We start from the raw sequence: 18,074 nt of genomic DNA, 5'->3' as shown, positions 1-18,074 counted from the left end.
TATGTATTATTAATAAATGAAACTTACAATATATGTGCTTTATAATTTGTTTTTCGGTATATGTATCAAAATTGTATTATGAATATATTGTAGGTGTCCATGAGAAAAATGTTATTTCTATAGATGAAAAATATTTACCCTTTTCTTTATATAGCATATCTATGTAGATTTCCCTTTATTTTTAGTTTTACGGGCCTGACGGAGCTCTCATGGCGCATTTTAGGGAAGAAGAAAACAAGATCCAATCAAATATTAAGAAATAAAACTTCAATTAAATCAATAATTCTCATTTAAGAGTAATGACCTGACTGTTAATCAAGCAAAATAAAAATCATGAGAAAATCCTGTGAAAAGCGAGAATTCACACATAAGAGTATAATGATTGGGTGATAAAGAAAACAAAATGAAAATCATGTTTGAATTGCAACCTTTTCTTTTAAGGGTTTGTCCTAAAGTTGACAGTCAAGAAACACCAATCTCTTGACAAACAAAGTTATAATACTACATGTTCTAGTAAAAAGCAACATATACCAAGTAATATAATTGAGGTACCAATTAAAGTGACAAAATATCATCGATATCAACTACAAAATTCAACAAATACAAACCTATATTGATGTAAACAAAAATTAAGTAAAGACAAAATAGAGAAACTTATTGGACTTCTAACAACAATTGATGTGTGACTTCTATAATTTGAAAGATTAAAACCAATTTCCATACAAGAATTTCCAGATCCAACAACCAATACTTCTTTATGTTCATATTTTTACTAAATTGATAATCACTAGAATGAATTCTCTCCCCTTTGAAATTTTCAAGCCCTCGCACTTTTGGAATATGACCTTCATTGTTTTCACTGGTATCCAAAATCAAGAAATCACAAGCATACAATTTCATTTCTCCACTAGCTATATTTCTTGATTTACATTCCATTTCTTCTCTTCATTGTTAAAAAGGGCTAATTCAACAAATCATAATCATACAATTCCATTTCTTAATAGCCACATTTCTTGATTTGACATTCCTTTCTTCTCTTTATTGTTGATAAAGGCTAATTAAACACATACTTTGAAATTTTGGTTTGATGCTGAAATACTCAACATGCTCATCTAAGTATTGAATAAATTTTAATTTTTGGCAGAATATTTTGTTGATGAAGTTCCATGTTGCATAAGCTTAACTTCAACACCTTCATTTGCCAAATACAACCATACTTAATGAACCAGATCCAACCAACATTAGCTTTAACTGCTTCCTTTGCCAAATTAACCATAGAAATTTTTCCGATCCAACAATCAATACTTAGTAGCATATATGCTGATAAGCAGCTTTTTGAAACATACCTGAATTGCAAGAGAGGTTTCACCAAAAGCCTTAAAGAGGATTTTAGTGATGATATTTGATCGCAGAACGATGGATCTATAGTTTGAATCATGAACTAAAGAAGAATTGGAAGAAAATGGAGCATTGTTTGTGCGTTTCCTCCGCTTTTTGCGCCGCCGATGGTAGGGTTTTGATTCCATGTGTTGCAGGAAAACTAAGCTCTCTAAGAAGATTTAGGGCTTTGATATTTTATTAAGTAATGTCTCCAAAAGATATTTTATATAATTATTATCTAAAATTTGGTCCTTTAATTTTCTTTGTGCAATGGGTACAAAATATAGTACCTTAAGTATCACTTGGACAACTTTTGTTCTTAAATTCACCAAAAATGAGCAATTAAGACACCCCTACTATAGTGCAATTAAGATGTTGCGTCAATATCATGCTAAAAAAGTCTCATAAATTTAATATTCCAAAAGACCAGTCAAAGGAATTTATTGTTGAATTAGAAGGATTCACATTAACCGGGGTTTCATTGTATTAATTGGAACCATTTTTTTGATCAAATTCAGAAATAGCAAACCCAGAGGAAGTACAATGCAAAATATAGCTATTACCTCTGATTATTATTTTTTTGAAAATGTTTATCATGAATCAATTAAAAAAAACAGCAAAACCTATCTGACATCTTTAAAATTGATTGGAACTATCCATCTTGTGCATCACTTTACCCCAACAACTAAAGAGCATATTGTGTGTACAAAACAATGAAATTAGTCCAAGAATGAAACTGTTAAATATGCTGAAATGCACAAAAAAAGATATTAACCTGACATGGATAGGAACTCACCATTATTCATTGTGGTATGTTGAAAATTACTAGGATAAACAACCATGTTTGTTTTAGGAGGCGTCACTTTTCACATCATATTCTAACAATCATGTTGTTGTTAAAGCTCTCTTTTTCTTTAATGAACATTATCATTTTTCTCCCTAATGATAATATGCTTACCTAGATAAAAAAAGAAACAAAAATAACAATGTTTTTGTCAATCCAAAGTCCGAACCACACCTCAGTGTTAGCCATGTGAAATTGATTTTGGGAATTTACAATGGGAAATAACAATGAGCTAATCACCAATACATAAATTAGAAAAATAACTATTAAAACCAAAACTGATCCAAAACATAACAAAAGAACAAAGTCAGAGAATGTTTCACAAGAATTGACAATTGGTAAGAAAAACTACTGTTGAATTTCCTTTATCCCTTATCGCTTCATCTATGTTCTCATTTACAAGTCATAACTTATCACAACAATTATAATTTCACATGAAATCACAATTAGTTTTCCTTTTCAATTGATTCTGTAACACCCCATATTCAAATTAGACCAAAAATTAACTTTTTAGAAATCTGCAGGTGTAATCGGCGGTCACTATCGATGGACCGTAGTCTGATCTACGGACCTTACCGTGCATCCGTCGTTTGCCATTGAAACTCTCCCAAACACTTAGCCTAGAAATCGATGAAGTGTCGATCCACGGACGGGTCTATGGTCCGTAAGTCAGACTACGGTCCGTGGTCTGTGTTCGTGGATCGAGACTCAAGTTTCCCAGCCTCTGATACGAACTGCGGATGACCATCACAGACCGTCGTTCGATCTACGGTCCGCAGGTCTGACCGTAGGTGAATGTAAGTAGTCAGTTAGGGGGATAATGTTGTTTGGTCAACTTCAAATGGTCATAACTCTTAGAACAAAATGAATTAGGTGTCACATAACCTATAAAATAATAGATAATTGAATTATCTTTCCAAATCCACCGAGTTTGCTAAAATTCAACCTCCGTGTAAAAAGTTATGCCCATTTTAATAAAGACCCGTCAGTCCAGGTCATCTTCTGGTCCAACAAAAAAATTTCCAGGGGTCTTTTGGTATTGTCCTAGTTCGTTTAAACCTTAAGACACGTCGTTTAAGCCCTAAATCATCATATTTTAGTCAGTTTAAGCCTAGAAACATAGCGAGAACTTACGTAAGTCAAAATTATAAATCAAAACTTAGAAAATTAGAAGCAAAAAGGAGAAAAAGGTGAAGAATCTAGTTCAAGAATTCAACAAGGTTTCTTCAGTTCCATCCCCAAAATCTAAATATTTCTATGTGGATTTCATCACCAAGTATCTGGAATTTCATTAGTGGGTTCCTTTCACCCATTGGATCCCTAGTTTTTAGTCAGATTCTTGATTCCCATATCATGATTAGATTTAGGGTTTCTAGAACTTCAACAAAACATCATGAATTAGTTAGTTGTATGTTCCAAATAAGATTATCATGTTTTTACTCATATTATTGCATGAATTTCAGAACCCTAGCTATGCATTTCTTTAGTTCTTGAATTGCGCATGCTAGGTCAGATATTTCAGTTATTCAGTTATACATGTCTCAATTATTAATGCATTATTATCATATTAAATGTTGCATTCTCGGTTTGCATGTTCAGTTTTGAGCTATCCAGTATTTACAGAAATTCAGTCATAATATGTTAATCACTTAATTCATTGGGAGTAGCGTAATACCGAGTTGGACTAGGTTTCAACGTACCCAATAGTCCCAGAATTACCAGTCAAGTAGGTTGTAAGTCCCCTTCGTGGGAATCTACTTAGTGATCACGCCAGCATGCCTTTATACCTCTGACAGGGTATATTGGGTCATCTCGATGGTGCGTATAATCGGACTCCACATTTAGCTTATGTGGTTTTATTATCGGTTATTAGTAGCTCCCACAGTTCAGACAAAATCTACTGCATTGACCATATTTATAGTTCAGTTAGTATTCAGTCTCAGCATGTTATAAATTTGTTCATTGCATCCAATTAGCTCAGAATTCAGTATATCATGTTCAGAATATTATACTTACTTTTATGCTTATTCAGTTATGTTTTATTTTAGCTTTAGTCTATCCTACATGATCAGTACCTTTCTAGTACTGACGCATACCTGCGCTACATCTTCTCGTTATGTAGGTTCAGGTTTTCAACATTAAAATCACGCTTAGATCGATTCCCGATCTCCAGATTAGCAGAATCACTGGTTAGTCGTCATTCTCCGAGGACAACAATCATGAGTTCCTTTCAGTTTGTTTTTAGTCATTTAGTTTCAGTTTTTTCTAGACTTAGATGGGGTCTGTCCTAGTATTTCTAGTCAGTTAGAGGCTATCAACTTAGTGTTGAGTTAATAACTTCTTTGTATTAAACTCATCGGTATCATTTATCTCAGTTATAGTATATGGGTATTCCCCATATTTTCATTTTAAATATGTTTTAACTTCCGCATCAGTTTATTTTCTTTAGTATGCTCATGATCATGCCAACAGGGTTAGATTGGGATCACTTGTGGTCCTAGGTCTCGTGCCTGCGTCTTGGGGTAGCTCAGGGCGTGACAGATTCTTGCGGATTTGATAAAAAAAATTGTTTAAGGCCAGGGACGAATTTAAAAAGAAACCTGAGAGTTTTATCGGTTCTTGTAGTTTCTTTCTTTAATATATTCCTTGTCTAATAAAAATTTTGATTCATTTCACCTCGAATAATTTGTGCCAATTCTTCCTTCATCAAACAAAATCATCCCACTTTTAGTCTCTCTCTGTATTTAGTTTAAACGCGGTTCTATAAAACTTAGACCCCTAATTTAACTTTATCTTACTTCTTTTAGTACAAAGTTATTTAAATTTATGAAGCTAAAGCCCTAAGATTGAAAACATTCACAATCTTCATTATCGAGGGAAAAGAAAAATTGGGGGAAGGTAGAACCAAATAGAAGAAAGCCAATCCAACCGGGATTGAAGGTCTATGGACGATAACGAACGCAACTCTTGGACAACAACTAACGAGTTCATCCGAACTCAATTTTTCTTATATAATCAAAAAACAATTCAAACCTTTATGAGTATTCGGTATGAGCTCGTAATTTTAAAAGTATGTACCCTGAATCTAGTTTTAAGAAGTTTGAGTTTGAAGCTGTATTTTTGAATTCATCTATATTTATGAAAACAAGTCTGCAATTTTTTGGTTTTGAAGAAGGAGAGGAGCGGAAAAATTGATGGTTCGGTTAGTACAAGAGTAAATATATCAAGAATGGTTTTATTTATTAAGAATAAATTTATATCAATTGATTCAAGTTCATGGATGATCAAACCTTCAATCTCTTCTCTATCAGAAGCGTATGGAATCAATTAACCCCCTTACAGAATAGGCCCTATGTATTTGCATGGCAATACATAGAGTTAGTTGTACTCCGATAACAAGACAAGATATTATTAACCTCATTCATTGTCATATGTTTTAATAATGACAAATACACTCCCTAACTAATCATATGATGCAGAAAAGGAACGAGATGGAAATCATGAAGGATTTCAGGAATCATGATGAGATCCAATTAATAAGGAAAGTGAATATTTGATAAATCAGATCAAACATCACATGTTGCAACAATCAAAGAAATGCATACAAGGAAGTTTTCTCAAGTAAAATCAGAAAGACAAATCGAGGATGAAATACATGACCAAGAAGTCAAGCTCACAATTAGGGGGAATCAAATCAAGATTAAAGATCAACTCAAGACTCAAGATCATCAAATAAAGGAAAGAAATTATTTGTCATGCACATATCTGATATGAACATGAATCAGCAAATCAATCACAAAGTGAATCAAAGATATGATCAAAGATCCTTTATTCAAAAATCATTGGGTTTCTGACAAGAGAAATCACTATATTAACGATACTCTCAAACTTACTTCTCAAATAAGAAGTAAAGTGGTCGTATCAAGTAAAGAACTCAACTAATGAGGTTGGGATCGTTCCCACGAGGAAAATAGTTCGAACTTAACTTCAATCTATTATTACTATTGTTTAGTCAATTATTTCCTTGGAAAACAAAGATAATAAAAGGGGGGTTTTCTATTTCTAAATAAATGAAAATAGCTAGCTAAATCACAGTAGACAACTAACAGATTCAAATGTTGGAGTTTAATCAATTAATAAGAGTAACTAGGGTTTACGTGTTCCCCACAGGTTCCTAATTTGATAATTCTAACTATAACAATTCTTTCCTAGTATCTTGCATGCAAAGTGATAAGTTATGTATTTCTAAATCCTTGGTCCGGCATCTAGAAAATTTCACTCCGCACCTTGGTCCGGCTACATGTGTTGCTATACTAACCCTTACCTTTACTTATATTAAGCATTGTATTCGATATTTGACTAAGTTATTACCTCGTACCAATCAATACTAGCCTATTAGATAGTATACACTAAATCTATGTTGATAATTCTCCTATTAGCTACCTCCTTGGTCCGGCAAGTAGCATTAAGGCGAATTCTAACGTTGGCCATCCGTTAAAAGGACTTCTAAGCGAAAGAATTATCAATACATGCAAGACACTATTCTAGAATTGTTATTTTAGTTAGATTTTATCTTATTATTCACCCATGGTTCCCACAACCCTAGTTATGGAGTTTAGTTACCCATAGTCATAATCACAATATTCAAATATGTAATATAAGAATTCATGCACTTACTTCAATGAGAAAGAATAAAATCCAGAAGTTAACTTGATTAATCAACAAAATCACCAACAATCAATTACTGAAATTAATTTAAGACTAAAGATTCTCCAAAAGTGTAATAACAATCACCAAGTCTAATTCACAAAAGAAGCTAAAATAACAAGGAGTCTAACCAACAAAGAGTCTAACCCACAAAACGAGGTTTTTCGAACTATTTATAAAAAACAAAAACCTAATCAAAGAAGGCCTCTATTTGCTGGAAATCTATCAAAACGCGGTTGGGTCGACGGACCTCGCGATGGGTCGTCGTGGTTACGACGGACCGTCATAGACTCCGTCGTCCCATACTTTGCAAATTCTTCTGCTGCTCTCTTTATTACCCTCGACGGCAAGTATGACGGATCATCACAGGCACAACGGTCCGTCGAGGGTCTCCGTTCCATAACACTTCAACTCTTGGAATTTGGGTACTGGGACTACTTCTTTGATCTTCACGACGAACCAGCAGGACGGACCGTCATGGTTACGACGGTCCGTCATGCACTTCTTAATCCCACACTTGGTCAGACTTCCCCATCTTCCTTCAGCAGCTTCACCACGGTGCCACCTACGGACCGTCACAGGCTCGATGGACCGTCACAGGCTCCGTAGGTGGTAACTTTTCTGCATTTATTGCTCAAAAACTTCCGCGTTCATCCTTGGACAGATTTCCTGCAAATAAATAGAAACTTACATAAAAATCAATACAAAAAGGTTTTTGGACACACACTAAACTTAAGGAAAAAGCATTAAATATACCGTGAAACCACGGTATATCAACACCCTCAACTTAAATTCGGTGTTTGTCCTCAAGCGATGCACTATGACTCACTACAAAATCTTTGTACAATAGTATCCATGTTTTAGCTTTCGCAATCATTTGGCTATCAATCCCGATCTGTCTCATCATATTTATGCATTTTATCACTATTAGGCTTGAATTATGTGGGATCAGACCATCACACAGACTCACCATGCACTGACACCTATCCTCTTCAATTTCTCACCGATGTGCTAATATTTCCGGTATTGCAACTAATGTCCTCACTTCAAAACAACATCCTCATTTTTCACACAATGATTTCAGTTTGAGTATAAGGATTTCTTTTCAACACTCACTCTCAGAACAAATTCACAACTCATTTATACATATTGCCATAAGCCTGCCCTTGTTTTCACTGCTTTAAGTTCGCCATACAACTCTTAGGATTACGATAGGACTTTCTTAGCTTGTAACATAGGCTCAGGGTCAGGTAGGGTATATTTAGGTATACTTTAGTGACTTTTTGCCCTCCTTGACATATCGGCTAAACATACCACTTTTTATCACTTTATTTTGCACAATTCTCATATTCTTTCACCTTGCTATTTTCCCTTCTTTCATCATTTGTGTAAGTGACTCTCTTCTTTTCTTGCTTGTATTTATCGTAATTTTTTTTATTTCACTTTTCTTTAGACTGGTTCTTGAATCACTTTACTTTTGTTCTTTCTCTCTCTTTGTTCTTTCAACCCCACTTTCCAGAGCATTCCTCATAAGAGTCACCCTCAACTCATGGCTTTGCCATGAGTCAAAGTACACTATATGCAAAGTTGGGTCAGAGCCATGAAAAGGTTGTTTACTGCATTAGCCACCCTCAACTTATGCTTTTAGCATAAGCTGAGGTGCACATGTCCAAGGAGGGACCAGGGCCAACACATTATTCCCAGAAAAGATCAGTTGGGGTGAAAAAGAAAGGTCTAGTTTAAGCTCAAATTATTTGGATCAAAGAGGGATTAATTTCATTCGGTTTGTTTTTATTTAGGCTAAAAATTGGCTATATTGAACAAGGGCCTATGATCCTTTCCTAATTGTCTATTACAACTTACTTTTAGCAGGACTAACCAAGCAAGTTCTAGCTCAGTACAAACGGTGGACTATTCAAATCTTCCTCACACTCACTTGACATCTCATTACTCTACCAGATTATTCGACACCTAGTTCGAATTTTTAGACTTAGGGTCATGCAGTGGTGTATCTCTATGTCATGCTTAGAGACACACATTTATCAATTACTATGCCTAGTCATGCATCATTTTCATTTCATCAGGATATCATTTTAGCCATCATGCTTCAGAGTTAAACTATGTACACAAGATATAGACATGCCGGTTCAATAGTAAAAATAATCAGTCTCTTGGAGAAAAAGAACACAGGCAAGAAAACCCCAAAAGAGGATAGTGAATTGGGCTACTAAGACTTTACCCTAGCACTCACTTTCCATTTACCCTACCCCCAACAAAAAGACATGCAATTGTCCCCAATGCATAAAAAAATTGAAATACTAGAGTGGTAGGTGAAGCAAACCTGGGACGCAAAGCGCCGACGATCAGCAGTGCCTCCCGCTATCTCCACATTTCTGGAGCTAGATGCCCCAGCAGCTAACTCTACAACTCTCATTCGACGCGCCTCCTTCTTTCGTGCTCTAGCCTCATCCTCCTCTCGACACCTACGCCTCTTGGCATGCTCTCGAGGGGGAGGTGGTGGAATCTCAGAAGTGGCGAATAAGGCCGCCATCACTGTGTCCTCAGCAGGCTCTGCAGAAGGGGCCTCAGACTCAGGCACCCTAGCCTCTAGGATCATATCAATGTCTGCGCGAAGACTCTCGACCGCAGCCTGAAGGGTCGACACATCCACCTGAGGGGTTGGCCGGGCTAGCACCGGCAACTCAAAAGTTTCCAAGCGTTGATGAACCTCAGCGATCTTCCGCTCTGTGTGCTGGACCATTCTCCGCTCCAAGCGCTCTTCTGCCTCAGCAATAGACCTCTGCATCCAAGGCTGGATGTGATGCAGAAGTGTAGCCATTTGTGCCTCTAGTTTCTGGACCCTAGAAAGCGGGACCAGAGCAGGGAAATGGGCTGAGTGAGAGGAGCTCGGGGCAGTGCTACTATCCGGGATAGACTCGACCGGGGTAGTGTCAGTGGTTTCAGAAGCAGCCTGCGTAGGCGTGCGAGCCTGTGCTACCGTATCAGCCAGATTTTCACCAAGTGGAGGTAACTCTGGACGGGGCCCTCTGCGTGGAGCCAACTCATTGGCCTCATCCCTGATGAGGCCGATATCAACAGTGCCCAGCGGGGTCTTGAGCTGATCAATGTGCCAGATAGGCACACCGGCGGACCTGCATAAAGAAAATATCATGCACGGGAAAGGGTAAGTAGTTGTGACCTTAAAAGCCCTCTCGTGCATGACCGCCTGTAGAAGCCTAGCCAAGTCCACCTCAAACCCGGCTATCATCGCCGCCATCAATACTGCACGATCCCATATGACTATATTATCAGCGACTGTGGGGGAAAGGCAGTGGAGGACAATCAACCATAAGAACTTCGCCGTGAAGGTCAGCTTAGCCTTCTTGATGGCTCCCTTCGGCTCGGTTACCTAGTTGGCACCCTCTCCATCAATAGACAAGTGCAGGGCCATCCACCTCTTGGTGGTCTCTCTCAGCGATGGCTCACGCAAGAATTGACCATCTTTGACAATTTGCCACCAGTAGTCAAACTCGACGGTGAGAGGAGTCCGGTTGGCATCAACATCCTCGCCGTATAGATAACGGTGAATGGTAGGCAGGGAGATATCAACCTTAATGCCACGTACTCGAACATGCTCCAGTGGGGCCTGTTTGATGGGGGCAGCCCGCCTACGAATCTGTGATCTGAGAGTAGCCACGTAGGAGGCGTAGAACTCTCGGACCAACTCTTCACTACAACGGCCCAATGAATGCGCTATCCACTCCAGTCGGTGTCTGGTGAAGAGATTGTAGATCTCTGGCATAGTCGGAAGACTTCCCGTAAGGACCCGCCTCTCCAATGTAAGGGTCCGTGTCATAACTCCTTTATCATTCAGAAACTTTGCGTCTGAATAAACTTGATACTGCCCGTCGACACACCAGCTGTTGGGCTGGTTGGCAACCGGGGTGAGAGCACGAGTCGGTGAGCCGGGTGTGGATTCAGAACTGTTAGCCTCATCAGACGAGGCAGACTGTGCAGCTGTGGCGGGTGCAGGGACTTCAGCAGACCCGGAGGCTTCCTTCGACCACGAAACTCCTAAGGAGCCAGACGCTCCTTCTTCATGAGTAGCTGACCCAGAAGGTGTGCCGGTCAGTGTGCGCTCTCATCAGACTGGGAGGCAGTGACTACGCCGGACACCACCTTTTTGGACGTAACTCTGGCAGCACGTGCAGCTCGGGATAGGGTGGAAGTGCCTGGGGGCACGTACTCGGGGTCACGCTCATCATCAGAGCCAATGACTAGGCGGGCAGACGGGGCGACAGACTTTGATCGCCCACGTGCGTAGACTCGATCTTGTTTTGGTGCCATGATAGATAGTACTTGTAAAGAATCAATATTAGTACTAGAAGGAGCAAACAAGACAAACAAAATGACACAAAATAAATAAAAGAGTCAAGATGTAATGACATTTCTGTAGAAACAGTGAAACACGACGTACCAGGTGACGGCTCTTCGTGAGTACGACGGACCGTCATGGGGTCCGTCATGTCTTACTTAAACTATGTTTATGTGGAGACACCTGAAGAAAAGTCTCTGATAGTTATGACGGATAAGCAGGACGGACCGTTGTGATGATGACGGTCCGTCGTCGATGTCCATCGTGGAACACTTGGAAAAAGTATGGAGACCCTTAGGAGAGGGGTCTCTGACCGTCATGACGGTTATGGAGGGTGTGACGGTCCGTCATAGATGTCTAAGAGGATACTTGGAAAAAGTTGGAGACCCTTAGGAAAGGGGTCTCTGACCATCATGACGGTTATGCAGGACGGACCGTCGAGGGTATGACGGTCCGTCGTAGATGTCCGTAAGAGGACACTTAGAAAACGTGAGAGACCCTTAGGAATAGGGTCTCTGACAACCAGAACGGTTGTGCAGGACGGACCGTCGTGGGGACGACGGTCCGTCGCATGTGTCCGTTGGAGGACACTTACAAAGTGAGAGACTCTTAGGAATAGGGTCTCTGACAACCAGAACGGTTGTGCAGGACGGACCGTCGTGGGAACGACGGTCCGTCGCATGTGTCCGTTGGTGGACACTTGGAGAAAATTGGACAGTGGGGTGTTGGGGATGTTGGGACGGACCCTATAAAGGTGTCCACAATGTCAATTATTTTATACTTTCAGAAATTGGGAAATATATCATCTCCAAAAATATTCATAACAATCCTTTTGATTAACATATGCATCTTCATCCGATTTTTAGGTTTGTTTACTATTTTTTTTGTTTAAATTTTTCAAAAAATTTGTTTGTAGTAGAGTATTAAATTGATCAATTTTCGTTAGGGTATCAAAACCATAAAATCACTCTCTAATGATCGAATCTAAGAAGATTACAAGAGGTATGAAACTTAATCAACAATTTTCTAACGATTTTTCATCTTTTAATATATATTACTCAAGAAATAACGGACAATGTAGGATCCGCTACTAAAATAACGGAAGAGAGACGATCAAAGAGTTGTTGTTTGCATCTTTTTGTATCACTATTAATAAAAGAAAAAAAATGGGTGTAGAAGATTTCAAAAACTTGTTGAAGACCAAGTCAAGGAAGAACAATTTTCTATTAGTTTGTTTTGTATTTATAGTCTTTTTTAGAATTTGGTATTCCTTCTCAATTTGTATTCAAATCACTATGTATGCTATCAATATTTTTTATTTATTAAAAATCTCACGTTGCATAGTTTTATAAATCTTGTACTTGTCCCTAATTTGTATTCATCCCAAAGGTATGTCAGCTAGTTATGTATTTTATTTATAGGAAGAACAACTTTTATTAGTTTAATTTGTTTTTATAGTTTTTTCTTCAAATTTTTGTATCCTTTCTCAATTCGTATTCAAACTACTATGTATGCGATGAATATTTGTATTCAGTCAGAATCTCATCATGTTGCATAGTTTATGAATCTTATTTGTTCCTAATTATATTTATTTCAAGGTAAGCCTACTAGTTATGTTTTTTATTTTAGAATGATTGCAACAAATATTCTAGTATTCTTTTTCAAATTTATATTTCATTCTCACTTTTTCATCATTTTTTTAAAAATATTTTATACACCATTATGTAAAATACAATATAAAACTAGAACGAATACAAATACAAATAATATACATATTTGAATGAATACGACTTAGGAAAGAAAATAAAATTCTGAAGAGAAAAATAAATACTGAAAAAATATACAAATACAAATATATTTCGTAAATAGCTACATATCTATTTGACATAAATGTTAGAATGAATACAAACTAATCAAGAGATACTAGTTTCATTATACAAAATACAACATGAAAACTAGAATGAATACAAATACAAATGGTATACATGAAAACTAGAATGAATACAAATACAAATGGTATACATGAAAACTAGAATGAATATAAATACAAATGATATACATATTATAATAAATACAATTTAAGCAAAGATACAAAATTCTGGAAATTAAATATTGAATTTTTTGATTCCGTGATTTTCATAACAATAGTGAAAATTGACAAATTTATAGATGTGGTAATTCCATGATTTTCATAATAATAATTAGTGAAAATTGGATATTTATTTTGGTAAATAAAAGTGTTTAAACAAAAAAGATTAAGAAAATTAGATATTGAATTTTTTTAGAACAATAGTGAAAGACCTATTTTTTAGAACATGGTAAAAGAAGATAAAAGAGATGAAAGTTGGTGTATTTTGATAAATTGTAACTGATGAGATTTTTAAGCATTTATTCCTTTTTAAAAAAAATTAACTTCCCTAAATTCCTTCAATTAGTTATAAAAAAATTGTATTCTTTAAATAAAAATAAATAATAAAAACATAAATAAGATACATAACAAACTAATATTTTGATATTTTTAATAAATACTGAAAGTGTTATTAATGAGTTCTCTTGAATGTTAAAATACTGTTATTTTGAAAATTTTCCCTTATTTTTTAATTTTTATATGTCCAAAACCCCAAATCCCTAAATCAATTCCAATTTCTCACAAAACTAACGTGCCCTCAGCCTCTCACAGCCCACACCACACCTCGCCACCTCCACTGCTCCGACCATCGATGTTCCTCTCGCCGATCCACCAGCAAATGCCGTTGAACAACCTAATCCAGCCACCTCTCCACTGGCAAGCCACCTTTCCCCTTCTCTTCTGCTCTTCCCCAGCACCGCCAGTGAATCAGAAACAGGTTGTCCTCTCTAATGTGTTTTTCAGTCCCTGTCACTTGAGATAAAATCAACAGAGAGCCGTCATCTCATGACAGTATACGGTAATTGTAACAATCTGTTTTTTCCCTTTAGCAAGCTTGATTCATGAGAGATTTGGTGACTTGAGACCTAGCAATTGTTCTTTTGTATTGTTAACTGATTTCCTCTCTTTAATTAACTGATTTCCTTGCTTTAATTGGGAAAAAACCCGTCACCTAAATGAAATGAGAAATCTATCGAGCTCTCCTTCTTCTCATCTCTACAGTAAGTGTGAACACTGAAAGTTCCTTAGCTTGGCTCATTTTTGCTGCCTTTCTATTTCCATATTTACTCTAAGACACGCTCTCTCTCTCTATATATATAGAGATATTGTGGTGCTGTTTTTGTCTCTCTTATAATTAATTGTCATATCACTAGTTAGAGCTCTTAACAATGCATTCGATACTTGTTGGAAAGTAAAGATTGACAAGCAACTTTACGTGGAAACCTCCTTGCTCATGGGAGAAAAACCACGACATATTTTCAAAAAGACTTTTCAAAATCACTTCTACTAATCTTCAACAAGCAAGAATAAAAGTCGGTTATAACGAGAGATTAACCTACTAATCTCCACACTAAGTAATAATTTCAATCACATAGCTGAGCCTGAGCAGATACAACACTACTCTCTATACTAATCCTAACGGATTAATATAGACTTGAAGTAAAGGCCTAAGTTACCCTTAACCCAACCCTTACAATGATTCACCCATGTTTGAAACGTTTCTTTCACAGTTGAAACGAATTCTACAATATAAGAACAATTGCAAGCAAACAAATGCAGTAAGTTGAAAAAGCAATAAACGCGCTTCTATCAGTTCCCTTGCTATTCTTGAAGATTGAAAATTCTCTCTTTGAATGAATGAGTAAATGAGTTATTGTTGGTTTGATTTATACCATGAAGATTTATTATCCATCAAAGAAACAACCTCGTCACTTTTGATTGGTGAAGTACTCCGTCGCTTCACCAACTGCCTGACGCAGACAACTTTTACACTTGTCCAACACTTTGACGCCTGGAAAAGTTTTTCATACTGCAGAGGTTGGGTCTCTGCACTTGTGATGAGTTCATCAAAACATCGAGAAGCACTAAGCTCTTATCAATTTCCCTTTTTTTAATGATGAGAAACAACCTGCATAACTCTTTACACGAGTGAGCACACAATTATGTTCCCCCTTAATCTGAGCACCCTTGTAGAACATAACAAGTATACACAATTTTCCCCCTTTTGACATCCTTGAAAAGGAGAGAAAGTAAACATATGCAAATCAAAACACTAGTCAAACAAGAGAATCCAGGGCTATTGGCCACTCAGAACATGCATATGTAAGCGTAAAAAGATAATAAAAACACGCATAGACAGGGTTGTTAAAACAAAAGACATCAGATCATATATACTAGCCACCGAATTATGTCAAAAACACCAAGCCACAAGAGTTGAGTACATAGGGATAGATAGAAACAACTACACACATTCAGGACGGAGGGAGAATGGGGGTAAAAGTACACATAAGCAAAAGCAACAACTCATTTGCATCTTCATTAGTTTTTATGAGTTGCTTATTGAGAGTCGAGATTTCCTCACTAAGTGAGGCATTCTTGGCTTGCAACAGTGCATTCTCAGCCCTCAACTTGCTTAGCACCTCTTTGTTATCCTAAATGATACCAGGTCCGCTTGAGATCACCTTATGCAGTTCAGACTTGAGCTTGACAATTTCAACCTCCTTGGCATTAAGAATGTCAGGTTCTACCAATGGGTTGATTTGTCTTGCTATTTTATATGGAGTATGTCAATTGTGAAGCTACAAAATACCTAGTGCTATCACTAGTTGCTTTTTCAAGTATGGTTTGAATATAATGACCTTCATAAAGATTATAAGGTAGTGGATATTATCCAATATGAGATTTATAATAATTCACGTTATGATATGGGAATTATATTTAGTCTAAGTTTAAATTCTTGGAGCCATTTGGATGATTTTTAAATTGGGATACTATTGATGAAGTCGAATATATTTGTGAATGAGAATCTTCGTTAGGCAATTTCTACCATGCATATTAACTCTTATTATGAAAACTGGGACATCATTTTTGTTGAATCAGGAAATGGGGAGAAATGGGGAGAAATGGCATAACCTTGTTGCGAAGAAGGAACTTTTGTTTTCATGTCGTGTCTCGATGTGCTGGGAAATGGCCTCTCTATGTTTTGTAATCATCAGAGAAGTCACACAAATATGTGGGTTATGAAGGAGTATGGGGTCAAAGAATCTTGGATGATGTTTATCATTAAGTATTCTCATGATTTCATGGGATATGATTTTTTATGTCTGCCTTTTTGCATGTCAATCGAAGGTGAAATTTTGTTTAAGATTGGATTTGTTCTCTTGACTTACAATCATATTAATGATTCGATGAGGTTTCCAAAGTTCCAAAATTGTGATCACCTTGGTGAGACAAAGAAATGAATTGAAAGAATTACCTCCTTTGGGAGTTTGATGATTTCATTGAATCCGAAATATTCTTTCCAAGCTAGTAGCATATTTGATTTGTGAGTGGAAATTTTGTATGAGTTTCGAATTAATTTTTAACCTTTGAATGTTTTGGCCTTGTTTAGGGATAAAAATGTGCTGATTAAAAAGGTTCTTTTTTAGTTTTTGTGATCAAAAAATTATTTTGGAACTTCTCATTTTTAGCATGAATAATTGGACTGATTTGGAAAGTTTGCTTCGATATTTTGAGATTTGATTTTATCACGACCCATGAAATAAATTTTAACAAGTAAAAGTTAAATTTGATTGGCAAACGAGCACAAAATTGAGTTTCAATTGGACGAATAAATTTATATAATTGTTTAAACTCAGTGTAACGACCTGTTTAGTCGTTTTGAGCAGTAGAGTTTATTCTGGTAATAACTGTCAGGGTCGACGGATCCCACGACGGACCGTCATGGGCACGACGGACCGTCGAGGGGGTCTCGTTCCAAAACACTTAGATTCTGAAAATTTGGGTACTGAGATCGACTCTCTAAACTTCACGACGGAATGGCAGGACGGACCGTCGTTGGCACGACGGACCGTCACAAATCCTTCCACAGAATTAACTCTCTGAACTTTGTGACGGACCTGCAGGACGGACCGTCACAGTCATGACGGACAGTCACAGGCTCCGTAACCCTGACTGGGTCGGAATTCTGCTAAAGTTTTTAAAGGGGCGTTTTGGACTATTCATGCTTATAATTATAAAGTTAGTGGGTTAATGTTAATAATTCAATTACTTGGGGGTTAAAGGAGCTAACCTTGAAATAAATAGTGGGGTTTTTTTTATCATCTTTTATACTTAATTATATGACAATTAGGGTAAAAGAAAAAGGGTTTGAATAAGAAAAATAGAAGAACAGAGAGAGAGGGAGAAACGAACGAGAGAAGGGAGAACGAAGAGGAAAACAAAAAGGCTTGGGAAGTAGATTGCTTGATCACGATTCTTCGGTGGAGGTAGGTTATGGTTTATGCTATTTCATAGTAAACTCTTAATAGCGAATGATATGTATTGGGTAGTATTGTAAAGTCTCCTATATGCTTAATTGTGTGCATGCATGATGTGATTATATAATTGTGATGAATTAGCATGATGAGGCTGTTGAATCTTAAACCTTAAAACCTTTTTGTTAATAATGATGCCTTGATATAAAAGAAGGCTTGATGAACTAAAATAATTAGGGTGATGGATCGGGTGTCACGAACCGACACGTAGTAGTAGAGGATCGGGTGTCACGTTCCGACACCAGGATAGTAATGGATCGGGTGTCACGTTCCGACACCAGGATAGTAATGGATCGGGTGTCACGTTCCGACACCAGGATAGTA

Source organism: Solanum pennellii, chromosome 9 (assembly GCF_001406875.1).
Source record: "Solanum pennellii chromosome 9, SPENNV200".
In the NCBI taxonomy this organism is placed as follows: domain Eukaryota; kingdom Viridiplantae; phylum Streptophyta; class Magnoliopsida; order Solanales; family Solanaceae; genus Solanum; species Solanum pennellii.
This window is presented reverse-complemented; position numbering follows the sequence as displayed.